This window comes from Vigna unguiculata, chromosome 10 (genome assembly GCF_004118075.2).
Source record: "Vigna unguiculata cultivar IT97K-499-35 chromosome 10, ASM411807v1, whole genome shotgun sequence".
NCBI classification, from domain to species: Eukaryota; Viridiplantae; Streptophyta; class Magnoliopsida; order Fabales; family Fabaceae; genus Vigna; species Vigna unguiculata.
In genome coordinates, this window is record NC_040288.1 from 26,914,898 (window position 1) to 26,938,595 (window position 23,698).

The window sequence follows — 23,698 nt, forward strand, 5'->3', positions numbered from 1 at the left end:
CGATCAATGTATATATGGGTTTCGCATTGGGCCTAAGTTTGAAAACTTGGTGAGGCGCGGGGCCCGGGGACGTGAAGTGGGTTGTTGTGTCCGAAATTTGGTAACGTATTTGATCATTTAGGTGGTACTATTGGATTTAATTGCAAAAAACGGTGATGAAAATGGCGTAAAAGAAAGAAAAAAACGTAAAAAGAGGTGCAACACGAGGACTTCCCAGGAGGTCACCCATCCTAGTACTACTCTCGCCCAAGCACGCTTAACTGCGGAGTTCTGATGGGATCCGGTGCATTAGTGCTGGTATGATCGCACCTGTCAAGTATTGCACGATCAATGTATATATGGGTTTCGCATTGGGCCTAAGTTTGAAAACTTGGTGAGGCGCGGGGCCCGGGGACGTGAAGTGGGTTGTTTGTGTCCGAATAATTTTGGTACAGTAGTTTGAGTCATTTAGGTGGTACTATTGGATTTAATTGCAAAAAACGGTGATGAAAATGGCGTAAAAGAAAGAAAAAAACGTAAAAAAGAGGTGCAACACGAGGACTTCCCAGGAGGTCACCCATCCTAGTACTACTCTCGCCCAAGCACGCTTAACTGCGGAGTTCTGATGGGATCCGGTGCATTAGTGCTGGTATGATCGCACCTGTCAAGTATTGCACGATCAATGTATATATGGGTTTCGCATTGGGCCTAAGTTTGAAAACTTGGTGAGGCGCGGGGCCCGGGGACGTGAAGTGGGGTTGTTTTGGTTGGTCATTTAGGTGGTACTATTGGATTTAATTGCAAAAAACGGTGATGAAAATGGCGTAAAAGAAAGAAAAAAACGTAAAAAAGAGGTGCAACACGAGGACTTCCCAGGAGGTCACCCATCCTAGTACTACTCTCGCCCAAGCACGCTTAACTGCGGAGTTCTGATGGGATCCGGTGCATTAGTGCTGGTATGATCGCACCTGTCAAGTATTGCACGATCAATGTATATATGGGTTTCGCATTGGGCCTAAGTTTGAAAACTTGGTGAGGCGCGGGGCCCGGGGACGTGAAGTGGGTTGTTGTGTCCGAATAAATTTTGGTAACAGTAGTTTGAGTCATTTAGGTGGTACTATTGGATTTAATTGCAAAAAACGGTGATGAAAATGGCGTAAAAGAAAGAAAAAAACGTAAAAAAGAGGTGCAACACGAGGACTTCCCAGGAGGTCACCCATCCTAGTACTACTCTCGCCCAAGCACACTTAACTGCGGAGTTCTGATGGGATCCGGTGCATTAGTGCTGGTATGATCGCACCTGTCAAGTATTGCACGATCAATGTATATATGGGTTTCGCATTGGGCCTAAGTTTGAAAACTTGGTGAGGCGCGGGGCCCGGGGACGTGAAGTGGGTTGTTTGTGTCATTTAGGTGGTACTATTGGATTTAATTGCAAAAAACGGTGATGAAAATGGCGTAAAAGAAAGAAAAAAACGTAAAAAAGAGGTGCAACACGAGGACTTCCCAGGAGGTCACCCATCCTAGTACTACTCTCGCCCAAGCACGCTTAACTGCGGAGTTCTGATGGGATCCGGTGCATTAGTGCTGGTATGATCGCACCTGTCAAGTATTGCACGATCAATGTATATATGGGTTTCGCATTGGGCCTAAGTTTGAAAACTTGGTGAGGCGCGGGGCCCGGGGACGTGAAGTGGGTTGTTGTGTCCGAATAATTTGGTAACAGTAGTTTGAGTCATTTAGGTGGTACTATTGGATTTAATTGCAAAAAACGGTGATGAAAATGGCGTAAAAGAAAGAAAAAACGTAAAAAAGAGGTGCAACACGAGGACTTCCCAGGAGGTCACCCATCCTAGTACTACTCTCGCCCAGCACGCTTAACTGCGGAGTTCTGATGGGATCCGGTGCATTAGTGCTGGTATGATCGCACCTGTCAAGTATTGCACGATCAATGTATATATGGGTTTCGCATTGGGCCTAAGTTTGAAAACTTGGTGAGGCGCGGGGCCCGGGGACGTGAAGTGGGTTGTTTGTGTCCGAATAAATTTTGGTAACAGTAGTTTGAGTCATTTAGGTGGTACTATTGGATTTAATTGCAAAAAACGGTGATGAAAATGGCGTAAAAGAAAGAAAAAAACGTAAAAAAGAGGTGCAACACGAGGACTTCCCAGGAGGTCACCCATCCTAGTACTACTCTCGCCCAAGCACGCTTAACTGCGGAGTTCTGATGGGATCCGGTGCATTAGTGCTGGTATGATCGCACCTGTCAAGTATTGCACGATCAATGTATATATGGGTTTCGCATTGGGCCTAAGTTTGAAAACTTGGTGAGGCGCGGGGCCGGGGACGTGAAGTGGGTTGTTTGTGTCCGAATAAATTTGGTAACAGTAGTTTGAGTCATTTAGGTGGTACTATTGGATTTAATTGCAAAAAACGGTGATGAAAATGGCGTAAAAGAAAGAAAAAAACGTAAAAAAGAGGTGCAACACGAGGACTTCCCAGAGGTCACCCATCCTAGTACTACTCTCGCCCAAGCACACTTAACTGCGGAGTTCTGATGGGATCCGGTGCATTAGTGCTGGTATGATCGCACCTGTCAAGTATTGCACGATCAATGTATATATGGGTTTCGCATTGGGCCTAAGTTTGAAAACTTGGTGAGGCGCGGGGCCCGGGGACGTGAAGTGGGTTGTTTGTGTCATTTAGGTGGTACTATTGGATTTAATTGCAAAAAACGGTGATGAAAATGGCGTAAAAGAAAGAAAAAAACGTAAAAAAGAGGTGCAACACGAGGACTTCCCAGGAGGTCACCCATCCTAGTACTACTCTCGCCCAAGCACGCTTAACTGCGGAGTTCTGATGGGATCCGGTGCATTAGTGCTGGTATGATCGCACCTGTCAAGTATTGCACGATCAATGTATATATGGGTTTCGCATTGGGCCTAAGTTTGAAAACTTGGTGAGGCGCGGGGCCCGGGGACGTGAAGTGGGTTGTTTGTGTCCGAATAAATTTTGGTAACAGTAGTTTGAGTCATTTAGGTGGTACTATTGGATTTAATTGCAAAAAACGGTGATGAAAATGGCGTAAAAGAAAGAAAAAAACGTAAAAAAGAGGTGCAACACGAGGACTTCCCAGGAGGTCACCCATCCTAGTACTACTCTCGCCCAAGCACGCTTAACTGCGGAGTTCTGATGGGATCCGGTGCATTAGTGCTGGTATGATCGCTCCTGTCAAGTATTGCACGATCAATGTATATATGGGTTTCGCATTGGGCCTAAGTTTGAAAACTTGGTGAGGCGCGGGGCCGGGGACGTGAAGTGGGTTGTTTGTGTCCGAATAAATTTTGGTAACAGTAGTTTGAGTCATTTAGGTGGTACTATTGGATTTAATTGCAAAAAACGGTGATGAAAATGGCGTAAAAGAAAGAAAAAAACGTAAAAAAGAGGTGCAACACGAGGACTTCCCAAGAGGTCACCCATCCTAGTACTACTCTCGCCCAAGCACACTTAACTGCGGAGTTCTGATGGGATCCGGTGCATTAGTGCTGGTATGATCGCACCTGTCAAGTATTGCACGATCAATGTATATATGGGTTTCGCATTGGGCCTAAGTTTGAAAACTTGGTGAGGCGCGGGGCCCGGGGACGTGAAGTGGGTTGTTTGTGTCATTTAGGTGGTACTATTGGATTTAATTGCAAAAAACGGTGATGAAAATGGCGTAAAAGAAAGAAAAAAACGTAAAAAAGAGGTGCAACACGAGGACTTCCCAGGAGGTCACCCATCCTAGTACTACTCTCGCCCAAGCACGCTTAACTGCGGAGTTCTGATGGGATCCGGTGCATTAGTGCTGGTATGATCGCACCTGTCAAGTATTGCACGATCAATGTATATATGGGTTTCGCATTGGGCCTAAGTTTGAAAACTTGGTGAGGCGCGGGGCCCGGGGACGTGAAGTGGGTTGTTTGTGTCCGAATAAATTTTGGTAACAGTAGTTTGAGTCATTTAGGTGGTACTATTGGATTTAATTGCAAAAAACAGTGATGAAAATGGCGTAAAAGAAAGAAAAAAACGTAAAAAAGAGGTGCAACACGAGGACTTCCCAGGAGGTCACCCATCCTAGTACTACTCTCGCCCAAGCACGCTTAACTGCGGAGTTCTGATGGGATCCGGTGCATTAGTGCTGGTATGATCGCACCTGTCAGTATTGCACGATCAATGTATATATGGGTTTCGCATTGGGCCTAAGTTTGAAAACTTGGTGAGGCGCGGGGCCCGGGGACGTGAAGTGGGTTGTTTGTGTCCGAATAAATTTTGGTAACAGTAGTTTGATCATTTAGGTGGTACTATTGGATTTAATTGCAAAAAACGGTGATGAAAATGGCGTAAAAGAAAGAAAAAAACGTAAAAAAGAGGTGCAACACGAGGACTTCCCAGGAGGTCACCCATCCTAGTACTACTCTCGCCCAAGCACGCTTAACTGCGGAGTTCTGATGGGATCCGGTGCATTAGTGCTGGTATGATCGCACCTGTCAAGTATTGCACGATCAATGTATATATGGGTTTCGCATTGGGCCTAAGTTTGAAAACTTGGTGAGGCGCGGGGCCCGGGGACGTGAAGTGGGTTGTTTGTGTCATTTAGGTGGTACTATTGGATTTAATTGCAAAAAACGGTGATGAAAATGGCGTAAAAGAAAGAAAAAAACGTAAAAAAGAGGTGCAACACGAGGACTTCCCAAGGAGGTCACCCATCCTAGTACTACTCTCGCCCAAGCACGCTTAACTGCGGAGTTCTGATGGGATCCGGTGCATTAGTGCTGGTATGATCGCACCTGTCAAGTATTGCACGATCAATGTATATATGGGTTTCGCATTGGGCCTAAGTTTGAAAACTTGGTGAGGCGCGGGGCCCGGGGACGTGAAGTGGGTTGTTTGTGTCCGAATAAATTTGGTAACAGTAGTTTGAGTCATTTAGGTGGTACTATGGATTTAATTGCAAAAAACGGTGATGAAAATGGCGTAAAAGAAAGAAAAAAACGTAAAAAAGAGGTGCACACGAGGACTTCCCAGGAGGTCACCCATCCTAGTACTACTCTCGCCCAAGCACGCTTAACTGCGGAGTTCTGATGGGATCCGGTGCATTAGTGCTGGTATGATCGCACCTGTCAAGTATTGCACGATCAATGTATATATGGGTTTCGCATTGGGCCTAAGTTTGAAAACTTGGTGAGGCGCGGGGCCCGGGGACGTGAAGTGGGTTGTTTGTGTCCGAATAAATTTTGGTAACAGTAGTTTGATTCATTTAGGTGGTACTATTGGATTTAATTGCAAAAAACGGTGATGAAAATGGCGTAAAAGAAAGAAAAAAACGTAAAAAAGAGGTGCAACACGAGGACTTCCCAGGAGGTCACCCATCCTAGTACTACTCTCGCCCAAGCACGCTTAACTGCGGAGTTCTGATGGGATCCGGTGCATTAGTGCTGGTATGATCGCACCTGTCAAGTATTGCACGATCAATGTATATATGGGTTTCGCATTGGGCCTAAGTTTGAAAACTTGGTGAGGCGCGGGGCCCGGGGACGTGAAGTGGGTTGTTTGTGTCATTTAGGTGGTACTATTGGATTTAATTGCAAAAAACGGTGATGAAAATGGCGTAAAAGAAAGAAAAAAACGTAAAAAAGAGGTGCAACACGAGGACTTCCAGGAGGTCACCCATCCTAGTACTACTCTCGCCCAAGCACGCTTAACTGCGGAGTTCTGATGGAATCCGGTGCATTAGTGCTGGTATGATCGCACCTGTCAAGTATTGCACGATCAATGTATATATGGGTTTCGCATTGGGCCTAAGTTTGAAAACTTGGTGAGGCGCGGGGCCCGGGGACGTGAAGTGGGTTGTTTGTGTCCGAATAAATTTTGGTAACAGTAGTTTGAGTCATTTAGGTGGTACTACTGGATTTAATTGCAAAAAACGGTGATGAAAATGGCGTAAAAGAAAGAAAAAAACGTAAAAAAGAGGTGCCACACGAGGACTTCCCAGGAGGTCACCCATCCTAGTACTACTCTCGCCCAGCACACTTAACTGCGGAGTTCTGATGGGATCCGGTGCATTAGTGCTGGTATGATCGCACCTGTCAAGTATTGCACGATCAATGTATATATGGGTTTCACATTGGGCCTAAGTTTGAAAACTTGGTGAGGCGCGGGGCCCGGGGACGTGAAGTGGGTTGTTTGTGTCCGAATAAATTTTGGTAACAGTAGTTTGATTCATTTAGGTGGTACTATTGGATTTAATTGCAAAAAACGGTGATGAAAATGGCGTAAAAGAAAGAAAAAAACGTAAAAAAGAGGTGCAACACGAGGACTTCCCAGGAGGTCACCCATCCTAGTACTACTCTCGCCCAAGCACGCTTAACTGCGGAGTTCTGATGGGATCCGGTGCATTAGTGCTGGTATGATCGCACCTGTCAAGTATTGCACGATCAATGTATATATGGGTTTCGCATTGGGCCTAAGTTTGAAAACTTGGTGAGGCGCGGGGCTCGGGGACGTGAAGTGGGTTGTTTGTGTCCGAATAAATTTTGGTAACAGTAGTTTGAGTCATTTAGGTGGTACTATTGGATTTAATTGCAAAAAACGGTGATGAAAATGGCGTAAAAGAAAGAAAAAAACGTAAAAAAGAGGTGCAACACGAGGACTTCCCAGAGGTCACCCATCCTAGTACTACTCTCGCCCAAGCACACTTAACTGCGGAGTTCTGATGGGATCCGGTGCATTAGTGCTGGTATGATCGCACCTGTCAAGTATTGCACGATCAATGTATATATGGGTTTCGCATTGGGCCTAAGTTTGAAAACTTGGTGAGGCGCGGGGCCCGGGGACGTGAAGTGGGTTGTTTGTGTCCGAATAAATTTTGGTAACAGTAGTTTGAGTCATTTAGGTGGTACTATTGGATTTAATTGCAAAAAACGGTGATGAAAATGGCGTAAAAGAAAGAAAAAAACGTAAAAAAGAGGTGCAACACGAGGACTTCCCAAGAGGTCACCCATCCTAGTACTACTCTCGCCCAAGCACACTTAACTGCGGAGTTCTGATGGGATCCGGTGCATTAGTGCTGGTATGATCGCACCTGTCAAGTATTGCACGATCAATGTATATATGGGTTTCGCATTGGGCCTAAGTTTGAAAACTTGGTGAGGCGCGGGGCCCGGGGACGTCAAGTGGGTTGTTTGTGTCATTTAGGTGGTACTATTGGATTTAATTGCAAAAAACGGTGATGAAAATGGCGTAAAAGAAAGAAAAAAACGTAAAAAAGATATGCAACACGAGGACTTCCCAAGAGGTCACCAATCCTAGTACTACTCTCGCCCAAGCACACTTAACTGCGGAGTTCTGATGGGATCCAGTGCATTAGTGCTGGTATAATCGCACCTGTCAAGTATTGCACGATCAATGTATATATGGGTTTCGCATTGGGCCTAAGTTTGAAAACTTGGTGAGGCGCGGGCCCGGGGACGTGAAGTGGGTTGTTTGTGTCATTTAGGTGGTACTATTGGATTTAATTGCAAAAAACGGTGATGAAAATGGCGTAAAAGAAAGAAAAAAACGTAAAAAAGAGGTGCAACACGAGGACTTCCCAGGAGGTCACCCATCCTAGTACTACTCTCGCCCAAGCACGCTTAACTGCGGAGTTCTGATGGGATCCGGTGCATTAGTGCTGGTATGATCGCACCTGTCAAGTATTGCACGATCAATGTATATATGGGTTTCGCATTGGGCCTAAGTTTGAAAACTTGGTGAGGCGCGGGGCCCGGGGACGTGAAGTGGGTTGTTTGTGTCCGAATAAATTTTGGTAACAGTAGTTTGAGTCATTTAGGTGGTATTATTGGATTTAATTGCAAAAAACGGTGATGAAAATGGCGTAAAAGAAAGAAAAAAACGTAAAAAAGAGGTGCAACACGAGGACTTCCCAAGAGGTCACCCATCCTAGTACTACTCTCGCCCAAGCACACTTAACTGCGGAGTTCTGATGGGATCCGGTGCATTAGTGCTGGTATGATCGCACCTGTCAAGTATTGCACGATCAATGTATATATGGGTTTCGCATTGGGCCTAAGTTTGAAAACTTGGTGAGGCGCGGGGCCCGGGGACGTGAAGTGGGTTGTTTGTGTCATTTAGGTGGTACTATTGGATTTAATTGCAAAAAACGGTGATGAAAATGGCGTAAAAGAAAGAAAAAAACGTAAAAAAGAGGTGCAACACGAGGACTTCCCAGGAGGTCACCCATCCTAGTACTACTCTCGCCCAAGCACGCTTAACTGCGGAGTTCTGATGGGATCCGGTGCATTAGTGCTGGTATGATCACACCTATCAAGTATTGCACGATCAATGTATATATGGGTTTCGCATTGGGCCTAAGTTTGAAAACTTGGTGAGGCGCGGGGCCCGGGGACGTGAAGTGGGTTGTTTGTGTCCGAATAAATTTTGGTAACAGTAGTTTGAGTCATTTAGGTGGTACTATTGGATTTAATTGCAAAAAACGGTGATGAAAATGGCGTAAAAGAAAGAAAAAACGTAAAAAAGAGGTGCAACACGAGGACTTCCCAGGAGGTCACCCATCCTAGTACTACTCTCGCCCAAGCACGCTTAACTGCGGAGTTCTGATGGGATCCGGTGCATAAGTGCTGGTATGATCACACATGTCAAGTATTGCACGATCAATGTATATATGGGTTTCGCATTGGGCCAAAGTTTGAAAACTTGGTGAGGCGCGGGGCCCGGGGACGTGAAGTGGGTTGTTTGTGTCCGAATAAATTTTGGTAACAGTAGTTTGAGTCATTTAGGTGGTACTATTGGATTTAATTGCAAAAAACGGTGATGAAAATGGCGTAAAAGAAAGAAAAAAACGTAAAAAAGAGGTGCAACACGAGGACTTCCCAGGAGATCACCCATCCTAGTACTACTCTCGCCCAAGCACGCTTAACTGCGGAGTTCTGATGGGATCCGGTGCATTAGTGCTGGTATGATCGCACCTATCAAGTATTGCACGATCAATGTATATATGGGTTTCGCATTGGGCCTAAGTTTGAAAACTTGGTGAGGCGCGGGGCCCGGGGACGTGAAGTGGGTTGTTTGTGTCCGAATAAATTTTGGTAACAGTAGTTTGAGTCATTTAGGTGGTACTATTGGATTTAATTGCAAAAAACAGTGATGAAAATGGCGTAAAAGAAAGAAAAAAACGTAAAAAAGAGGTGCAACACGAGGACTTCCCAGGAGGTCACCCATCCTAGTACTACTCTCGCCCAAGCACGCTTAACTGCGGAGTTCTGATGGGATCCGGTGCATTAGTGCTGGTATGATCGCACCTGTCAAGTATTGCACGATCAATGTATATATGGGTTTCGCATTGGGCCTAAGTTTGAAAACTTGGTGAGGCGCGGGGCCCGGGGACGTGAAGTGGGTTGTTGTGTCCGAATAAATTTTGGTAACAGTAGTTTGAGTCATTTAGGTGGTATTATTGGATTTAATTGCAAAAACGGTGATGAAAATGGCGTAAAAGAAAGAAAAAAACGTAAAAAAGAGGTGCAACACGAGGACTTCCCAAGAGGTCACCCATCCTAGTACTACTCTCGCCCAAGCACACTTAACTGCGGAGTTCTGATGGGATCCGGTGCATTAGTGCTGGTATGATCGCACCTGTCAAGTATTGCACGATCAATGTATATATGGGTTTCGCATTGGGCCTAAGTTTGAAAACTTGGTGAGGCGCGGGGCCCGGGGACGTGAAGTGGGTTGTTTGTGTCATTTAGGTGGTACTATTGGATTTAATTGCAAAAAACGGTGATGAAAATGGCGTAAAAGAAAGAAAAAAACGTAAAAAAGAGGTGCAACACGAGGACTTCCCAGGAGGTCACCCATCCTAGTACTACTCTCGCCCAAGCACGCTTAACTGCGGAGTTCTGATGGGATCCGGTGCATTAGTGCTGGTATGATCGCACCTATCAAGTATTGCACGATCAATGTATATATGGGTTTCGCATTGGGCCTAAGTTTGAAAACTTGGTGAGGCGCGGGGCCCGGGGACGTGAAGTGGGTTGTTTGTGTCCGAATAAATTTTGGTAACAGTAGTTTGAGTCATTTAGGTGGTACTATTGGATTTAATTGCAAAAAACGGTGATGAAAATGGCGTAAAAGAAAGAAAAAACGTAAAAAAGAGGTGCAACACGAGGACTTCCCAGGAGGTCACCCATCCTAGTACTACTCTCGCCCAAGCACGCTTAACTGCGGAGTTCTGATGGGATCCGGTGCATAAGTGCTGGTATGATCACACATGTCAAGTATTGCACGATCAATGTATATATGGGTTTCGCATTGGGCCAAAGTTTGAAAACTTGGTGAGGCGCGGGGCCCGGGGAGTGAAGTGGGTTGTTTGTGTCATTTAGGTGGTACTATTGGATTTAATTGCAAAAAACGGTGATGAAAATGGCGTAAAAGAAAGAAAAAAACGTAAAAAAGAGGTGCAACACGAGGACTTCCCAGGAGGTCACCCATCCTAGTACTACTCTCGCCCAAGCACGCTTAACTGCGGAGTTCTGATGGGATCCGGTGCATTAGTGCTGGTATGATCGCTCCTGTCAAGTATTGCACGATCAATGTATATATGGGTTTCGCATTGGGCCTAAGTTTGAAAACTTGGTGAGGCGCGGGGCCCGGGGACGTGAAGTGGGTTGTTTGTGTCCGAATAAATTTGGTAACAGTAGTTTGATTCATTTAGGTGGTACTATTGGATTTAATTGCAAAAAACGGTGATGAAAATGGCGTAAAAGAAAGAAAAAAACGTAAAAAAGAGGTGCAACACGAGGACTTCCCAGGAGGTCACCCATCCTAGTACTACTCTCGCCCAAGCACGCTTAACTGCGGAGTTCTGATGGGATCCGGTGCATTAGTGCTGGTATGATCGCACCTGTCAAGTATTGCACGATCAATGTATATATGGGTTTCGCATTGGGCCTAAGTTTGAAAACTTGGTGAGGCGCGGGGCCCGGGGACGTGAAGTGGGTTGTTTGTGTCCGAATAAATTTTGGTAACAGTAGTTTGAGTCATTTAGGTGGTACTATTGGATTTAATTGCAAAAAACGGTGATGAAAATGGCGTAAAAGAAAGAAAAAAACGTAAAAAAGAGGTGCAACATGAGGACTTCCCAAGAGGTCACCCATCCTAGTACTACTCTCGCCCAAGCACACTTAACTGCGGAGTTCTGATGGGATCCGGTGCATTAGTGCTGGTATGATCGCACCTGTCAAGTATTGCACGATCAATGTATATATGGGTTTCGCATTGGGCCTAAGTTTGAAAACTTGGTGAGGCGCGGGGCCCGGGGAGTGAAGTGGGTTGTTTGTGTCATTTAGGTGGTACTATTGGATTTAATTGCAAAAAACGGTGATGAAAATGGCGTAAAAGAAAGAAAAAAACGTAAAAAAGATATGCAACACGAGGACTTCCCAAGAGGTCACCCATCCTAGTACTACTCTCGCCCAAGCACACTTAACTGCGGAGTTCTGATGGGATCCAGTGCATTAGTGCTGGTATAATCGCACCTGTCAAGTATTGCACGATCAATGTATATATGGGTTTCGCATTGGGCCTAAGTTTGAAAACTTGGTGAGGCGCGGGGCCCGGGGACGTGAAGTGGGTTGTTTGTGTCATTTAGGTGGTACTATTGGATTTAATTGCAAAAAACGGTGATGAAAATGGCGTAAAAGAAAGAAAAAAACGTAAAAAAGAGGTGCAACACGAGGACTTCCCAGGAGGTCACCCATCCTAGTACTACTCTCGCCCAAGCACGCTTAACTGCGGAGTTCTGATGGGATCCGGTGCATTGGTGCTGGTATGATCGCACCTGTCAAGTATTGCACGATCAATGTATATATGGGTTTCGCATTGGGCCTAAGTTTGAAAACTTGGTGAGGCGCGGGGCCGGGGACGTGAAGTGGGTTGTTTGTGTCTGAATAAATTTTGGTAACAGTAGTTTGAGTCATTTAGGTGGTACTATTGGATTTAATTGCAAAAAACGGTGATGAAAATGGCGTAAAAGAAAGAAAAAAACGTAAAAAAGAGGTGCAACACGAGGACTTCCCAAGAGGTCACCCATCCTAGTACTACTCTCGCCCAAGCACACTTAACTGCGGAGTTCTGATGGGATCCGGTGCATTAGTGCTGGTATGATCGCACCTGTCAAGTATTGCACGATCAATGTATATATGGGTTTCGCATTGGGCCTAAGTTTGAAAACTTGGTGAGGCGCGGGGCCCGGGGACGTGAAGTGGGTTGTTTGTGTCATTTAGGTGGTACTATTGGATTTAATTGCAAAAAACGGTGATGAAAATGGCGTAAAAGAAAGAAAAAAACGTAAAAAAGAGGTGCAACACGAGGACTTCCCAGGAGGTCACCCATCCTAGTACTACTCTCGCCCAAGCACGCTTAACTGCGGAGTTCTGATGGGATCCGGTGCATTGGTGCTGGTATGATCGCACCTGTCAAGTATTGCACGATCAATGTATATATGGGTTTCGCATTGGGCCTAAGTTTGAAAACTTGGTGAGGCGCGGGGCCCGGGGACGTGAAGTGGGTTGTTTGTGTCCGAATAAATTTTGGTAACAGTAGTTTGAGTCATTTAGGTGGTACTATTGGATTTAATTGCAAAAAACGGTGATGAAAATGGCGTAAAAGAAAGAAAAAAACGTAAAAAAGAGGTGCAACACGAGGGCTTCCCAAGAGGTCACCCATCCTAGTACTACTCTCGCCCAAGCACGCTTAACTGCGGAGTTCTGATGGGATCCGGTGCATTAGTGCCGGTATGATCGCACCAGTCAAGTATTGCACGATCAATGTATATATGGGTTTCGCATTGGGCCTAAGTTTGAAAACATGGTGAGGCGCGGGGCCCGGGGACGTGAAGTGGGTTGTTTGTGTCCGAATAAATTTTTGTAACAGTATTTTGAGTCATTTAGGTGGTACTATTAAATTTAATTGCAAAAAACGGTGATGAAAATGGCGTAAAAGAAAGAAAAAAACGTAAAAAAGAGGTGCAACACGAGGACTTCCCAGGAGGCCACCCATCCTAGTACTACTCTCGCCCAAGCACACTTAACTGCGGAGTTCTGATGGGATCCGGTGCATTAGTGCTGGTATGATCGCACCTGTCAAGTATTGCATGATCAATGTATATATGGGTTTCGCATTGGGCCTAAGTTTGAAAACTTTGTGAGGCGCGGGGCCCGGGGACGTGAAGTGGGTTGTTTGTGTCCGAATAAATTTTGGTAACAGTAGTTTGAGTCATTTAGGTGGTACTATTGGATTTAATTGCAAAAAACGGTGATGAAAATGGCGTAAGAAAAAGAAAAAAACGTAAAAAAGAGGTGCAACACGAGGACTTCCCAGGATGTCACCAATCCTAGTACTACTCTCGCCCAAGCACGCTTACCTGCGGAGTTCTGATGGGATCCGGTGCATTAGTGCTGGTATGATCGCACATGTCAAGTATTGCACGATCAATGTATATATGGGTTTCGCATTGGGCGTAAGTTTGAAAACTTGGTGAGGCGCGGGGCCCGGGGACGTGAAGTGGGTTGTTTGTGTCCGAATAAATTTTGGTAACAGTAGTTTGAGTCATTTAGGTGGTACTATTGGATTTAATTGCAAAAAACGGTGATGAAAATGGCGTAAGAAAAAGAAAAAAAGGTAAAAAAGAGGTGCAACACGAGGACTTCCCAGGAGGTCACCCATCCTACTACTACTCTCGCCGAAGCACGCTTAACTACGGAGTTCTGATGGGATCCGGTGCATTAGTGCTGGTATGAATGCACCTGTCAATTATTGCACGATCAATTTATATATGGGTTTCACATTGGGCCTAAGTTTGAAAACTTGGTGAGGCGCGGGGCCCGGGGACGTGAAGTGGGTTGTTTGTGTCCGAATAAATTTTGGTAACAGTAGTTTGAGTCATTTAGGTGGTACTATTGGATTTAATTGCAAAAAACGGTGATGAAAATGGCGTAAGAAAAAGAAAAAAACGTAAAAAAGAGGTGCAACACGAGGACTTCCCAAGAGGTCACCCATCCTAGTACTACTCTCGCCCAAGCACACTTAACTGCGGAGTTCTGATGGGATCCGGTGCATTAGTGCTGGTATGATCGCACCTGTCAAGTATTGCACGATCAATGTATATATGGGTTTCGCATTGGGCCTAAGTTTGAAAACTTGGTGAGGCGCGGGGCCCGGGGACGTGAAGTGGGTTGTTTGTGTCATTTAGGTGGTACTATTGGATTTAATTGCAAAAAACGGTGATGAAAATGGCGTAAAAGAAAGAAAAAAACGTAAAAAAGAGGTGCAACACGAGGACTTCCCAGGAGGTCACCCATCCTAGTACTACTCTCGCCCAAGCACGCTTAACTGCGGAGTTCTGATGGGATCCGGTGCATTGGTGCTGGTATGATCGCACCTGTCAAGTATTGCACGATCAATGTATATATGGGTTTCGCATTGGGCCTAAGTTTGAAAACTTGGTGAGGCGCGGGGCCCGGGGACGTGAAGTGGGTTGTTTGTGTCCGAATAAATTTTGGTAACAGTAGTTTGAGTCATTTAGGTGGTACTATTGGATTTAATTGCAAAAAACGGTGATGAAAATGGCGTAAAAGAAAGAAAAAAACGTAAAAAAGAGGTGCAACACGAGGGCTTCCCAAGAGGTCACCCATCCTAGTACTACTCTCGCCCAAGCACGCTTAACTGCGGAGTTCTGATGGGATCCGGTGCATTAGTGCCGGTATGATCGCACCAGTCAAGTATTGCACGATCAATGTATATATGGGTTTCGCATTGGGCCTAAGTTTGAAAACATGGTGAGGCGCGGGGCCCGGGGACGTGAAGTGGGTTGTTTGTGTCCGAATAAATTTTGGTAACAGTAGTTTGAGTCATTTAGGTGGTACTATTGGATTTAATTGCAAAAAACAGTGATGAAAATGGCGTAAAAGAAAGAAAAAAACGTAAAAAAGAGGTGCCACACGAGGACTTCCCAGGAGGTCACCCATCCTAGTACTACTCTCGCCCGAGCACGCTTAACTGCGGAGTTCTGATGGGATCCGGTGCATTAGTGCTAGTATGATCGCACCTGTCAAGTATTGCACGATCAATGTATATATGGGTTTCACATTGGGCCTAAGTTTGAAAACTTGGTGAGGCGCGGGGCCCGGGGACGTGAAGTGGGTTGTTTGTGTCCGAATAAATTTTGGTAACAATAGTTTGAGTCATTTAGGTGGTTCTATTGGATTTAATTGCAAAAAACGGTGATGAAAATGGCGTAAGAAAAAGAAAAAAACGTAAAAAAGAGGTGCAACACGAGGACTTCCCAGGATGTCACCCATCCTAGTACTACTCTCGCCCAAGCACGCTTACCTGCGGAGTTCTGATGGGATCCGGTGCATTAGTGCTGGTATGATCGCACCTGTCAAGTATTGCACGATCAATGTATATATGGGTTTCGCATTGGGCCTAAGTTTGAAAACTTGGTGAGGCGCGGGGCCCGTGGACGTGAAGTGGGTTGTTTGTGTCCGAATAAATTTTGGTAACAGTAGTTTGAGTCATTTAGGTGGTACTATTGGATTTAATTGCAAAAAACGGTGATGAAAATGGCGTAAGAAAAAGAAAAAAAGGTAAAAAAGAGGTGCAACACGAGGACTTCCCAGGAGGTCACCCATCCTACTACTACTCTCGCCGAAGCACGCTTAACTACGGAGTTCTGATGGGATCCGGTGCATTAGTGCTGGTATGAATGCACCTGTCAATTATTGCACGATCAATTTATATATGGGTTTCACATTGGGCCTAAGTTTGAAAACTTGGTGAGGCGCGGGGCCCGGGGACGTGAAGTGGGTTGTTTGTGTCCGAATAAAATTTGGTAACAGTAGTTTGAGTCATTTAGGTGGTACTATTGGATTTAATTGCAAAAAACGGTGATGAAAATGGCGTAAGAAAAAGAAAAAAACGTAAAAAAGAGGTGCAACACGAGGACTTCGCAGATCCTAGTACTACTCTCGCCCAAGCACGCTTGACTGCGGGGTTCTGATGGGATCCAGTGCATTAGTGCTGGTATGATCGCACCTGTCAAGTATTGCACGATCAATGTATATATGGGTTTCGCATTGGGTCTAAGTTTGCAAACTTGGTGAGGCGCGGGGACCGGGGACGTGAAGTGGGATGTTTGTGTCTGAATAAATTTTGGTACTTCTAGTTGGAGTTATTTAGGTGGTACTTTTGGATTTAATTGCAAAAATTGGTGATGAAAAGGACGTAAAAAAGGAAAAAAAAACGTAAAAAAGAGGTGCAGCACGATAACTTACCATTGTAGCACGACTACTCTCGCTCAAGCACGGTTGACTGCAGAGTTCTGATGGGATCTGGTGCATTAGTGCTGGTATGATCGCACTTGTCAAGTATTGCACGATCAATGTATATATGGGTTTGGCATTGGGGCTAAGTTTAACTACTTGGTTTGGACGCGAGGCTCGGGGACTTTAAGTGGGTTGTTTGTTTCTGAATAAATTTTGGTAGCAGTAGTTGGAGTCATTTAGGTGGTACGTTTGGATTTAATTGCAAAAAACGATGATGAAAACGACGTAAAGAAAAAGAAAAAAACTTAGAAAAGAGGTGCAACACGAGGTTTTCCCAGGAGGTCACCCATCGTAGTACTACTCTTGCCCAAGCACGCTTGACTGCGGAGTTCTGATGGGATCCGATAAATTTGTGCTGGTATGATCGCACCTATCAAGTATTGCACGATCAATGTACATATGGGTTTCGCATTAGGCCTAAGTTGTAAAACTTGGTGAGGCGCGGGGCTAGAGGATGTGAAGTTGGTTGTTTGTGTCTGAAGAAATTTTTGTAATAGTAGTTGAAGTGATTTACGTCGTTCTTTTGGATTTAATTGTAAAAAACGGTGATAAAAAGGACGTAAAAAAAGAAAAAAATTTAAAAAAGAGGTGCAACACGAGGACTTCGCAGATCCTTGTACTACTCTCGCCAAAGCACGCTTGACTGCGGAGTTCTGATGGGATCCGGTGCATTAGTTTTGGTATGATCGCACTTGTCAAGTAACGACGATCAATGTATATATGGGTTTTGCATTTGGCCTAAGTTTGAAAACTTGGTGAGGTGCGGGGCTCGGGGACGTGTAGTGGGTTGTTTGTGTCCGATTAAATTTTGGTAACAGTAGTTGGAGTCATTTAGGTGGTACTTTTGGATTTAATTGCAAAAAACGGTGATGAAAAAGACGTAAAAAAAAGAAAAAACGTAGAAAAGAGCTGCAACACGAGGACTTCCCAGATCCTAGTACTATTGTCACCCAAGCACGCTTAATTGCGGAGTTCTGATGGGATCCGGTGCACTAGTACTGGTATGATCGCACCTGTCAAGTATTGCACGATCAATGTATATATGGGTTTCACATTGGGCCTAAGTTTGAAAACTTGGTGAGGTGCGGGGCCTGGGGACGTGAAGTGGGTTGTTTGTGTCCGAATAAATTTTGGTAACAGTAATTGGACTCATTTAGGTGGTACTTTTGGATTTAATTGCAAAAAACGGTGATGAAAAGGACGTAAAAAAAAATAAAAAAACGTAAAAAAGAGGTGCAACACGAGGACTTCCAAGATCCTAATACTACTCTCGCCTAAGCATGCTTAACTGTGGAGTTCTGATGGCATCCGGTGCATTAGTGCTGGTATGATCGCACCTGTCAAGTATTGCACGATCAATGTTTATATGGATTTCACATTGGGCCTAAGTTTGAAAACTTTGTGAGGCGCGGGGCCCGGGGACGTGAAGTGGGTTGTTTGTGTCCGAATAAATTTTGGTAACAGCAGTTGGAGTCATTTAGGTGTTGCTTTTGGATTTAATTGCGAAAAACGGTGATGAAAAGGACCTAAATAAAGAAAAAAATGAAAAAAAGAGGTGTAACACGAGGACTTCCCATCGTAGTACTACTCATCTCGCCCAAGCACGCTTAACTCCGAAGTTCTGATTGGATCTGGTGCATTTGTGTTGGTATGATCGCACTTGTCAAGTATTTCACGATCAATGTATATATGTGTTTCACATTGTGCCTAAGTTTGAAAAGTTGGTGAGGCGTGAGGCCCGTGGACGTGAAATGGGTTTTTTGTGTCTGAATCAGTATTGGTAATAGTAGTTGGAGGCATTTAGGTGGTACTTTTTGATTTAATTGCAAAAAATAGTGATGAAAAGAACGTAAAAAATATAACATAAAAAATAGGTACAACACGAGAACTTCCTAAAAAGTCACCCATCTTTGTACTACTCTTGTCCAACCATGCTTAAATGTGGAGTTGTGAATGGGTCCGGTGCATTAGTAATAGTATGATCGTACCAGTGAAGTATTGTACGTACAATGTAAATATGGGTTTCACATTAGATCTAAGTTTCAAGACATGGTGAGGCACGAAGCCAGAGACTTGGAGTTATTTGTTTGCATCTAAAAATATTTGGTAGTAATCATTTTGAGTCATTTGGATGATACTTTATTGGAAAAAAAAAAACAAAGAAAAAACATCATAAAGAACAAAACGTAAAAACATAATATAATAGTAAAAATCTAAATAATAAAATAATAGTATAATAAAATTATAAAATAGTAAAAAAAATATAATAAAATAAAATAAAATGATATATTTTTAAAATATAAATAAAATATTAAAATTGTACAGTTGTATAATAATAAGAGTTGTATAATAATAAGATGATAGAATTATAAAATTATTAAATTGTAAAATTATGTGATTATAAATTTATAAGATTACAAGATTACAAAATTATAAAATTTTAATGTTATAAATTATAAAATTATGGAAGTTTTATATTTGTAAAACTATAAGATTTTGAAATTATATTTAAAAAAAATATTTAAACTTTTAAAATACTTTATTTTAATAAGTAAAAAGAGACCTTTATTAAAATAAAGAAGGGTCAACAGCGCAAAGTTTGAGGACAATAAATAATTACACAAGATGTGGACCGTCGTCCCTTTATGATGCGGTGCTTGGAATTTGGAAAAAAATGTAAATTGTCTAACGGTGCTACCTGCACTTCCAACCATGTAGCAGATGGGTCTTAATTTATTGTTATCACTGTCTCGCTTACAAATTTTGTATTTCCGACCCATCCTTTCAACTTGTCACATTTAATCTTAGAAAGATCAGCCAAATTGAATTTAAAAAATTAAAACTAAAATTCCTGTTGTGAGATGAGAAGAATAATATATAAAAGAACACATTAGAATAGTAAAGGCGTTCCTATTTATGTTGTTATTCAATTCGATTGAGATTTTAGCTGCAATTGATCTAATAAGCAAATGGCTTAATTACTTGGATGGCATTATTTTTGTTTTCATATGTCAGTTTGGTAATATCTTTAAAAAATGATCGATAACATTTTAACTTTTGAAAATGCTTCAATTAAGTTCTTTTTGAAAAAAAAAATACTAATAGTATTAACGGTGTGTCACATATCAATCTGTAGATTTTTTAAATTTTTTTTTTTACTAAAAAAATTGACATGTGTCAGGTTCTTGGTGTAACATGTGATACTATCAATGTCATGTTAGTGTCACTACCAAGTGTTATTGTCTTCATTTTAATTTAGTTCTCATACATGTATCTTTGTTTCAATTTAGTCCCCACATATGTCTCTTTGTTTCAATTTAGTCCTCACATATGTCTTTCTGATTCAATTTAGTCCCATTTTTTTTTCAAAATAAAACAATATTGTTTCTCTCTTAAATTTGAGACCAAATTTATTATTTATATTTGTTTCAATTTAGTCTCCATATATGTCTTTATGATCAAATTTAGTCCCAATTATTTTTTTCTTAAAATAAAACAATATTGTTTATCTCTTAAATTTGAGACCAAATTTATTACTTATATACATGTTATACTTATATTTTTTTTATTGAAAATGTCGTTATAACATATTATATATTTCTTAGTTATTAACCCATGTGTTGTTATTCATGATTTTTAGTCTCCGGTTGAAATGCATTTGAAATGTTAAATAAATTTAACAAAATTTGATTAAAATAACTAAATTCACATTGTTATAAAGTTGGGGGACTAAATTGTACCAGAGTTTCAAAGAAGGACTTATTCCAATTTTCACAAAAATTGAAGAGACCAAAAACATATTTAACTTTGAATATTAGTACTTAATTTTGTAAGTCATTTTTAATAACAAAATATCAATATAGCATTTTATATAAATAATAAATTTGGTCTCAAATTTAAGAGAGAGACAATGTTGTTTTATTTTGAAAAAAAAATGGGACTAAATTGAATCAGAAAGACATATGTAGAGGCTAAATTAAAATAAAGAGACATATGTGGGGACTAAATTGAAACTAAGATAATAACACTTGGTAGTGACAATGACACGTGGCTAGGAGTGTCAAAACGGGCCAGCCCGACCCACTTTGGCCCAACCCACCTTTAGCCTACCAAAAATGGATCGGATCGGACTGACCCACCATATGAAAATGGATTGAGAACTTGGACCCGTCCCACCAATGGACGGACTAGCAGGTTGGTGGGCTGGCCTGCCTTATTTATTTATTTTTTTTTGAACATTCATCTTGTTGAACTAAATAAATATGAGTGTGCAAAGAGTAAAAACGTGGATTGGGCCTTTATTTTCTAATGCATTTATTTTATCTATTATTTTATTTGTGAATCTAAAAGGGGGTTTCTCATTGCACCTCCAAGTCTTCTTCTGTACCCCCAATAAAGATCATTTTGACCCAATTTAAGTTTTACCTGTTTTGGTGATTGAAAGCATTGAAATCTAAATTTACTGCGTCGCTCATAGTGTTCTTTTTATATCTGAAAATGCTGCACCCCCAAAATATTTCGTTGTTTTGTTGGTTTCGTTTACTTCTCTCCTTTCTTCCACAATATTTTATGCTATGTGAAGTGTGAAATAGATGTCGAGATACATTTTGTTAAATTGTGAAACAGATGTCAACTACCATTTCTATAATTTTCTTTTTCTTTTTATTTGTGAAACGGATGTCGAAATCCGTTTTAGGAATTTGTGAAACGGATGTCGACATCCGTTTCATTATTTTCTTAGTTTTTCTGTGAAACGGAATTCAAAATCCGCTTCAAAAATTTGTGAAACGGATTTCAGCATTCGTTTCAATATATTTTTTTGATATTTTTTGAAATTGATGTCGAAATCCGTTTCAGGAATTTGTGAAACGGATGTCGATATTCGTGTCGTTATTATTTTTGGTTTTCATGTATCACGTATACCGAAATCCGTTTCTTTTTTTTTTCATTTTTGGTGTACCACAGATGCTGACATCCGTTTCTATCTTTTGGATTTCTTTTACGCTAATAGTTTCAACGTAGGAAGCTGTGTTCAATTTGACAGAACCGGAGCACTATTGGGTGACGAGGCACGCGAGCCTTTTGCGTGTGACCCAAAGAACGCTGCCACAAGGGGCTTACCCTTTTGCAAGGCGACGGTGGCAACAGCGGAAAGGGTGAAGGACCTCATTGGAAGGTTTATGGTGGAAGAAAAAGTGAGCTTGCTGGTGAACAATGCGGCGGCAGTTCCACGGCTTGAAATCAAAGGCTATGACTAGTGGTCAGAGGCACTGCATGGGGTCTCAAATGTCGGCCCCAGAACCAAGTTTGGCGGCCAGTTCCCCGCCGCCACCAGCTTCCCTCAAGTCATCACCACCGCTGCTTCTTTCAATGCTTCTTTGTGGGAAGCTATTGGACAGGTAAGCTTTTCTTTCATGGCTTCTGTTTTCTTAGAAGAATGGAATAGTTACCACTGATTTATTCTTGTTTAAAATATTTGTTAGCTCAGAAAACAAGCTAATAAATATATCTTTTATTGTGTTTGATTGAACTGGAAAAATATTGAAGGGAAAAAAGATTGAAGGCGGAGAAAAAAATTAATGTAGATGGCACGCATTTATCTTTCTCGTCACTTTAGTCAAAAAGTTGGAAAAGTGGAGTCAGTGAGACTTCTATTTTTTTGGAAAGAAAGTGCAACTTTTTTTTATACTTACATCCATTAATTCGTCGCTCTTTTCCGGTAATACAAACTGAATTGGGTAAGTAAAAAAGAATAGATTAATATTTAAGACGTTCTAATCATAATAATTATTTTTGCATTATTTGAAATGAGTTTTCTCAATTTTTATATTAAATTGTACAATCAAATTCTGAAACAAACTTTTTTCAATCGATTAAATATTTTTTAGAAACATTTGATATAAATAGGACTTTATCATTTTTAATTTTAACAAATATTTTCTCGAAGCTTTAATTGAATTAAAAGAAAAAAAAATTAAGTCCAAAAAAATGTCATAATTGAATTGAATCTAAACCTTTTACACTTGTGATTTTAATCCCACACACACCATTTTATCTTTCATCACTGTTATCTTTCAAGAACCCACAGCTCCAAAACAAAGTACCACTACCAAATGAAACCTGCAACTTTTTCAAAAAGCAACACCATATTTCAAGAACCTCTCTTTTGCAATGCCTTGTCACTCTCCCCACCACTTTTCTTCTTCCTCTTCCCCTCGACGTCAACAGCGCCTCCTCCTTCGACGTCCATCGAAGTCTTCTCCCGCAACATTGACCTCAAGAGTGGCAAACTCATCACTGCATGGGTGGAGTGCCGTCATGCAATCAAGATGGTACGTGTCTGACTCGCTTATTCCTCCGCCAGACCTTCCACTCCCATTCGGTCATGACTCTCGCTCCATGGACGTATCGATGAAGGTGACTGTTTCTTGTGTTACGAAGGGGATTTCACGGGTTTTGGTCATGGTTCGAAATAACAACATAAATTTACAAAACTGAAAGTGTAGAAACGGATTACGTAATTCGTTTCATATAAAAATACAATAAATACAAAACGGCTTGCAGAATCCGTTTAGAAAAAAACCTGAAACGGATTCTGTAATCCGTTTCACATTAACAATACACGAAACGACATCTATAATCCATTTCGGAAAAAACATGAAACGGCTTCTGTATTTCGTTTCACATAAAATGCCAGAAACGACTTTTGTAATCCGTTTCTGAAAAAGATGAAACGGATTCTGTATTCCGTTTCATAACACAATAATTTCAGACCCATTTTCGCACACATGGAATGATTACAAACACATATATAAATAGATACAGATATAGGTTCATTGAGAAAACTTAATTGGAAGAAGACGTGTGTGGATTAACTGCAGAGAAGGTGGCTCTCAGTGTCGTCATGAACTCGGGTTGGTGCTTGCTGCTGCTGCTCGATGATCTTCTCCACAAATGAAGAAATGAAGGCAAAGAAGGAGGGAGGAGGAAGCGGATAAAAGAGAACCTCTTTTAAATGTGTTTTTTAGGTCAAAGAATTAAAGAATCTTTGGGGTGCAAAGATTCGCTGGCTGTGAGGGGTGCAAGGGTGCAGGGGGTGCAGTGCAGGTAAGAATTTTTTTTAGTGCTTTTTCTCTTTCTTGATTTAACTTTTAGCTTGGGCAAAATTGGAAATAAAAAAACTTTTGGGGGTACAGAAGAAATGCTTTAGGGTGCAGGGAGAAGCCCCCATCTAAAAAAACCCTAGATAGAAGCTTCAAACAGCCATGTTTTGTTCTCCT

At 42.0% G+C, this 23,698-nt stretch overlaps 50 non-coding genes and 4 pseudogenes across 50 annotated transcripts; all 54 read right to left on the bottom strand.

The window, feature by feature from the left end:
- Positions 1 to 192: 192 nt before the first annotated feature.
- LOC114167792 lies at positions 193 to 311 on the bottom strand. The gene has a single exon (XR_003600405.1). It is a non-coding gene; the product is annotated as a 5S ribosomal RNA (ribosomal RNA).
- Positions 312 to 523: 212 nt separating this feature from the next.
- LOC114167794 lies at positions 524 to 642 on the bottom strand. The gene has a single exon (XR_003600407.1). It is a non-coding gene; the product is annotated as a 5S ribosomal RNA (ribosomal RNA).
- A 188-nt stretch (positions 643 to 830) lies between these two features.
- LOC114167795 lies at positions 831 to 949 on the bottom strand. Its single transcript, XR_003600408.1, has one exon. It is a non-coding gene; the product is annotated as a 5S ribosomal RNA (ribosomal RNA).
- Positions 950 to 1,162: 213 nt separating this feature from the next.
- Positions 1,163 to 1,281, bottom strand: LOC114167814. Its single transcript, XR_003600425.1, has one exon. It is a non-coding gene; the product is annotated as a 5S ribosomal RNA (ribosomal RNA).
- Positions 1,282 to 1,464: 183 nt separating this feature from the next.
- LOC114167796 lies at positions 1,465 to 1,583 on the bottom strand. The gene has a single exon (XR_003600409.1). It is a non-coding gene; the product is annotated as a 5S ribosomal RNA (ribosomal RNA).
- A 210-nt stretch (positions 1,584 to 1,793) lies between these two features.
- LOC114167845 lies at positions 1,794 to 1,911 on the bottom strand. Its single transcript, XR_003600455.1, has one exon. It is a non-coding gene; the product is annotated as a 5S ribosomal RNA (ribosomal RNA).
- A 214-nt stretch (positions 1,912 to 2,125) lies between these two features.
- Positions 2,126 to 2,244, bottom strand: LOC114167797. The gene has a single exon (XR_003600410.1). It is a non-coding gene; the product is annotated as a 5S ribosomal RNA (ribosomal RNA).
- Positions 2,245 to 2,456: 212 nt separating this feature from the next.
- On the bottom strand, positions 2,457 to 2,574 carry LOC114167847. Its single transcript, XR_003600456.1, has one exon. It is a non-coding gene; the product is annotated as a 5S ribosomal RNA (ribosomal RNA).
- Positions 2,575 to 2,757: 183 nt separating this feature from the next.
- Positions 2,758 to 2,876, bottom strand: LOC114167798. Its single transcript, XR_003600411.1, has one exon. It is a non-coding gene; the product is annotated as a 5S ribosomal RNA (ribosomal RNA).
- A 214-nt stretch (positions 2,877 to 3,090) lies between these two features.
- LOC114167826 lies at positions 3,091 to 3,209 on the bottom strand. Its single transcript, XR_003600436.1, has one exon. It is a non-coding gene; the product is annotated as a 5S ribosomal RNA (ribosomal RNA).
- A 213-nt stretch (positions 3,210 to 3,422) lies between these two features.
- LOC114167819 lies at positions 3,423 to 3,541 on the bottom strand. Its single transcript, XR_003600430.1, has one exon. It is a non-coding gene; the product is annotated as a 5S ribosomal RNA (ribosomal RNA).
- Positions 3,542 to 3,724: 183 nt separating this feature from the next.
- On the bottom strand, positions 3,725 to 3,843 carry LOC114167800. The gene has a single exon (XR_003600413.1). It is a non-coding gene; the product is annotated as a 5S ribosomal RNA (ribosomal RNA).
- A 214-nt stretch (positions 3,844 to 4,057) lies between these two features.
- On the bottom strand, positions 4,058 to 4,176 carry LOC114167801. The gene has a single exon (XR_003600414.1). It is a non-coding gene; the product is annotated as a 5S ribosomal RNA (ribosomal RNA).
- Positions 4,177 to 4,388: 212 nt separating this feature from the next.
- On the bottom strand, positions 4,389 to 4,507 carry LOC114167802. Its single transcript, XR_003600415.1, has one exon. It is a non-coding gene; the product is annotated as a 5S ribosomal RNA (ribosomal RNA).
- A 183-nt stretch (positions 4,508 to 4,690) lies between these two features.
- Positions 4,691 to 4,810, bottom strand: LOC114167838. The gene has a single exon (XR_003600448.1). It is a non-coding gene; the product is annotated as a 5S ribosomal RNA (ribosomal RNA).
- A 212-nt stretch (positions 4,811 to 5,022) lies between these two features.
- Positions 5,023 to 5,140, bottom strand: LOC114167849. The gene has a single exon (XR_003600458.1). It is a non-coding gene; the product is annotated as a 5S ribosomal RNA (ribosomal RNA).
- Positions 5,141 to 5,354: 214 nt separating this feature from the next.
- On the bottom strand, positions 5,355 to 5,473 carry LOC114167804. Its single transcript, XR_003600416.1, has one exon. It is a non-coding gene; the product is annotated as a 5S ribosomal RNA (ribosomal RNA).
- Positions 5,474 to 5,656: 183 nt separating this feature from the next.
- LOC114167856 lies at positions 5,657 to 5,774 on the bottom strand. The gene has a single exon (XR_003600465.1). It is a non-coding gene; the product is annotated as a 5S ribosomal RNA (ribosomal RNA).
- Positions 5,775 to 5,988: 214 nt separating this feature from the next.
- Positions 5,989 to 6,106, bottom strand: LOC114167934. The gene has a single exon (XR_003600538.1). It is a non-coding gene; the product is annotated as a 5S ribosomal RNA (ribosomal RNA).
- Positions 6,107 to 6,320: 214 nt separating this feature from the next.
- Positions 6,321 to 6,439, bottom strand: LOC114167805. The gene has a single exon (XR_003600417.1). It is a non-coding gene; the product is annotated as a 5S ribosomal RNA (ribosomal RNA).
- Positions 6,440 to 6,653: 214 nt separating this feature from the next.
- LOC114167848 lies at positions 6,654 to 6,771 on the bottom strand. Its single transcript, XR_003600457.1, has one exon. It is a non-coding gene; the product is annotated as a 5S ribosomal RNA (ribosomal RNA).
- Positions 6,772 to 6,985: 214 nt separating this feature from the next.
- Positions 6,986 to 7,104, bottom strand: LOC114167821. The gene has a single exon (XR_003600431.1). It is a non-coding gene; the product is annotated as a 5S ribosomal RNA (ribosomal RNA).
- A 183-nt stretch (positions 7,105 to 7,287) lies between these two features.
- LOC114167945 lies at positions 7,288 to 7,406 on the bottom strand. The gene has a single exon (XR_003600549.1). It is a non-coding gene; the product is annotated as a 5S ribosomal RNA (ribosomal RNA).
- Positions 7,407 to 7,588: 182 nt separating this feature from the next.
- Positions 7,589 to 7,707, bottom strand: LOC114167807. The gene has a single exon (XR_003600419.1). It is a non-coding gene; the product is annotated as a 5S ribosomal RNA (ribosomal RNA).
- A 214-nt stretch (positions 7,708 to 7,921) lies between these two features.
- LOC114167822 lies at positions 7,922 to 8,040 on the bottom strand. Its single transcript, XR_003600432.1, has one exon. It is a non-coding gene; the product is annotated as a 5S ribosomal RNA (ribosomal RNA).
- Positions 8,041 to 8,223: 183 nt separating this feature from the next.
- LOC114167812 lies at positions 8,224 to 8,342 on the bottom strand. The gene has a single exon (XR_003600423.1). It is a non-coding gene; the product is annotated as a 5S ribosomal RNA (ribosomal RNA).
- A 213-nt stretch (positions 8,343 to 8,555) lies between these two features.
- Positions 8,556 to 8,674, bottom strand: LOC114167834. The gene has a single exon (XR_003600444.1). It is a non-coding gene; the product is annotated as a 5S ribosomal RNA (ribosomal RNA).
- A 214-nt stretch (positions 8,675 to 8,888) lies between these two features.
- LOC114167828 lies at positions 8,889 to 9,007 on the bottom strand. The gene has a single exon (XR_003600438.1). It is a non-coding gene; the product is annotated as a 5S ribosomal RNA (ribosomal RNA).
- A 214-nt stretch (positions 9,008 to 9,221) lies between these two features.
- On the bottom strand, positions 9,222 to 9,340 carry LOC114167808. Its single transcript, XR_003600420.1, has one exon. It is a non-coding gene; the product is annotated as a 5S ribosomal RNA (ribosomal RNA).
- Positions 9,341 to 9,552: 212 nt separating this feature from the next.
- On the bottom strand, positions 9,553 to 9,671 carry LOC114167823. Its single transcript, XR_003600433.1, has one exon. It is a non-coding gene; the product is annotated as a 5S ribosomal RNA (ribosomal RNA).
- Positions 9,672 to 9,854: 183 nt separating this feature from the next.
- Positions 9,855 to 9,973, bottom strand: LOC114167810. The gene has a single exon (XR_003600421.1). It is a non-coding gene; the product is annotated as a 5S ribosomal RNA (ribosomal RNA).
- A 213-nt stretch (positions 9,974 to 10,186) lies between these two features.
- Positions 10,187 to 10,305, bottom strand: LOC114167835. Its single transcript, XR_003600445.1, has one exon. It is a non-coding gene; the product is annotated as a 5S ribosomal RNA (ribosomal RNA).
- A 182-nt stretch (positions 10,306 to 10,487) lies between these two features.
- LOC114167827 lies at positions 10,488 to 10,606 on the bottom strand. The gene has a single exon (XR_003600437.1). It is a non-coding gene; the product is annotated as a 5S ribosomal RNA (ribosomal RNA).
- Positions 10,607 to 10,819: 213 nt separating this feature from the next.
- On the bottom strand, positions 10,820 to 10,938 carry LOC114167811. Its single transcript, XR_003600422.1, has one exon. It is a non-coding gene; the product is annotated as a 5S ribosomal RNA (ribosomal RNA).
- A 214-nt stretch (positions 10,939 to 11,152) lies between these two features.
- LOC114167840 lies at positions 11,153 to 11,271 on the bottom strand. Its single transcript, XR_003600450.1, has one exon. It is a non-coding gene; the product is annotated as a 5S ribosomal RNA (ribosomal RNA).
- Positions 11,272 to 11,453: 182 nt separating this feature from the next.
- LOC114167923 lies at positions 11,454 to 11,572 on the bottom strand. Its single transcript, XR_003600528.1, has one exon. It is a non-coding gene; the product is annotated as a 5S ribosomal RNA (ribosomal RNA).
- Positions 11,573 to 11,755: 183 nt separating this feature from the next.
- LOC114167815 lies at positions 11,756 to 11,874 on the bottom strand. Its single transcript, XR_003600426.1, has one exon. It is a non-coding gene; the product is annotated as a 5S ribosomal RNA (ribosomal RNA).
- A 213-nt stretch (positions 11,875 to 12,087) lies between these two features.
- On the bottom strand, positions 12,088 to 12,206 carry LOC114167824. The gene has a single exon (XR_003600434.1). It is a non-coding gene; the product is annotated as a 5S ribosomal RNA (ribosomal RNA).
- Positions 12,207 to 12,389: 183 nt separating this feature from the next.
- On the bottom strand, positions 12,390 to 12,508 carry LOC114167816. The gene has a single exon (XR_003600427.1). It is a non-coding gene; the product is annotated as a 5S ribosomal RNA (ribosomal RNA).
- A 214-nt stretch (positions 12,509 to 12,722) lies between these two features.
- LOC114167831 lies at positions 12,723 to 12,841 on the bottom strand. Its single transcript, XR_003600441.1, has one exon. It is a non-coding gene; the product is annotated as a 5S ribosomal RNA (ribosomal RNA).
- Positions 12,842 to 13,055: 214 nt separating this feature from the next.
- LOC114167833 lies at positions 13,056 to 13,174 on the bottom strand. Its single transcript, XR_003600443.1, has one exon. It is a non-coding gene; the product is annotated as a 5S ribosomal RNA (ribosomal RNA).
- Positions 13,175 to 13,388: 214 nt separating this feature from the next.
- LOC114167851 lies at positions 13,389 to 13,507 on the bottom strand. Its single transcript, XR_003600460.1, has one exon. It is a non-coding gene; the product is annotated as a 5S ribosomal RNA (ribosomal RNA).
- A 214-nt stretch (positions 13,508 to 13,721) lies between these two features.
- On the bottom strand, positions 13,722 to 13,840 carry LOC114167931. The gene has a single exon (XR_003600535.1). It is a non-coding gene; the product is annotated as a 5S ribosomal RNA (ribosomal RNA).
- A 214-nt stretch (positions 13,841 to 14,054) lies between these two features.
- On the bottom strand, positions 14,055 to 14,173 carry LOC114167825. The gene has a single exon (XR_003600435.1). It is a non-coding gene; the product is annotated as a 5S ribosomal RNA (ribosomal RNA).
- A 183-nt stretch (positions 14,174 to 14,356) lies between these two features.
- Positions 14,357 to 14,475, bottom strand: LOC114167817. Its single transcript, XR_003600428.1, has one exon. It is a non-coding gene; the product is annotated as a 5S ribosomal RNA (ribosomal RNA).
- Positions 14,476 to 14,689: 214 nt separating this feature from the next.
- Positions 14,690 to 14,808, bottom strand: LOC114167832. The gene has a single exon (XR_003600442.1). It is a non-coding gene; the product is annotated as a 5S ribosomal RNA (ribosomal RNA).
- A 214-nt stretch (positions 14,809 to 15,022) lies between these two features.
- Positions 15,023 to 15,141, bottom strand: LOC114167844. The gene has a single exon (XR_003600454.1). It is a non-coding gene; the product is annotated as a 5S ribosomal RNA (ribosomal RNA).
- A 214-nt stretch (positions 15,142 to 15,355) lies between these two features.
- LOC114167922 lies at positions 15,356 to 15,474 on the bottom strand. Its single transcript, XR_003600527.1, has one exon. It is a non-coding gene; the product is annotated as a 5S ribosomal RNA (ribosomal RNA).
- A 214-nt stretch (positions 15,475 to 15,688) lies between these two features.
- LOC114167932 lies at positions 15,689 to 15,807 on the bottom strand. The gene has a single exon (XR_003600536.1). It is a non-coding gene; the product is annotated as a 5S ribosomal RNA (ribosomal RNA).
- A 214-nt stretch (positions 15,808 to 16,021) lies between these two features.
- On the bottom strand, positions 16,022 to 16,130 carry LOC114167955 (annotated as a pseudogene).
- A 541-nt stretch (positions 16,131 to 16,671) lies between these two features.
- LOC114167946 lies at positions 16,672 to 16,790 on the bottom strand. Its single transcript, XR_003600550.1, has one exon. It is a non-coding gene; the product is annotated as a 5S ribosomal RNA (ribosomal RNA).
- Positions 16,791 to 17,003: 213 nt separating this feature from the next.
- Positions 17,004 to 17,112, bottom strand: LOC114167957 (annotated as a pseudogene).
- Positions 17,113 to 17,324: 212 nt separating this feature from the next.
- Positions 17,325 to 17,433, bottom strand: LOC114167959 (annotated as a pseudogene).
- A 215-nt stretch (positions 17,434 to 17,648) lies between these two features.
- Positions 17,649 to 17,757, bottom strand: LOC114167956 (annotated as a pseudogene).
- Positions 17,758 to 23,698: the final 5,941 nt, after the last annotated feature.